This window comes from Corvus brachyrhynchos, unplaced genomic scaffold (assembly GCF_000691975.1).
Source record: "Corvus brachyrhynchos isolate BGI_N302 unplaced genomic scaffold, ASM69197v1 scaffold211, whole genome shotgun sequence".
NCBI lineage: Eukaryota > Metazoa > Chordata > Aves > Passeriformes > Corvidae > Corvus > Corvus brachyrhynchos.
The window spans coordinates 294,262-295,489 of NW_008236211.1; the positions used below are offsets into that span (position 1 = coordinate 294,262).

The following is a 1,228-nucleotide window of genomic DNA, read 5'->3' on the forward strand; positions in this document are numbered from 1 at the left end:
AGGGAGGTTTGGAGTGCCCATCCCTGGAGGTGTCCCAGGAAGGGCTGGAGGTGGCACTCAGAGCTCTGGGCTGGGGACAAGGTGGGGACTGGGCACCACTGGGACTCATCTTGGGGATCTTTTCCAGCCTCAGGGATCCTGGGATTATCTGAGCACATGGGTTGCATACTTACACGAGTTTTGTTGTAATTTCAGTAATTTGGTTTTGAACTTAAGTCAGTCAAACAACTGGGTGACACCAGGGCTGGGGCTCCTGGCCAGCTCTGGGGTGTCCCTGTGCTCTTGTCCCCAGGTGGATTTAACAGGAAGGACCAGGGAGCAAACCCAGGGCAGCAGCAGGAGCTGCTCCTGAACCTTTGGAGTGAGCATGAGCTGCGTGTCACATGGATGCTCCGATTGTTCCTGGCTCTGCAGCAGTTCCGTGTAAGAACATCCAAAGCAGTCCTGGTTAAAAGCACTTTTGTTCCTTCTGAGCCAGCCTGGTGTGGCTGCTGGTCACAGCAATGCCTGGGTGTCATTGTAGGGATGCAGCTTCGGGGCAGGATCTGAACTTGTGAACTTCTCTCTTTGGGGCACATGAAAACTTTGTTTTCAGCAGCCCGGCTGGGAGCTGTGTTCTCCTGAAGCTGTTCTCAGGGCCCTCATGGATATTAGGCATAAACCCCATGTTGTCGATGCTCTGATAACAGGATATCCATGTCAGGGATATTCTGATGACTGTGCTGTCCCTGCAGGAGCCAGAGTGCACAGGTTCCTTGTGCTTCACTGGGTCCTGAATTCAGAACTGATTTCATGAGATCACTTGGTAAACATGATCCTATTCCTTCTTCTGGCAAGTCCTGCAGTTTGTGTTCTTTCTTTCTTTCCTCCTTTCCGTGTGGGGAAATTGGAATTTGCTCTCCAACCTCTTACAAGAAGCAGCAATAAATATTATCCCTCCCAGCTTTTCCTGAGCTCAGTCCATACTGTCCCAGTAGAGCATCCCCTGGGATAACAGAGCCCAGTTCTCCTCTCTTCCCTGTGCTTGCTGGCACAGGATGCACAAACATGGGTTGTGTTGAGTTGTGTTCAATTCTGGGAGCTGCTGGAGAGGGTCCAATGGCAGCCCCTGTGCTCAGGTGAGACCCCACCTGCAGAGCTGCCCCAGCCCTGGGGCCAGCAGCACAAGGACGTGGAGCTGCTGCAGAGAGCCCAGAGGGGGGCACACAGCTGCGTCAGGGCGGGGGGC

General features: G+C 53.6%; 1 protein-coding gene across 1 annotated transcript in view; it reads left to right on the forward strand.

Annotated features, from left to right (window-relative positions):
* The window catches only part of ASXL2 (additional sex combs like 2, transcriptional regulator), a 73,053-nt gene that overhangs the window by 15,695 nt on the left and 56,130 nt on the right, over positions 1-1,228 (forward strand). The gene's annotated exons all lie outside the window — the stretch shown is intronic.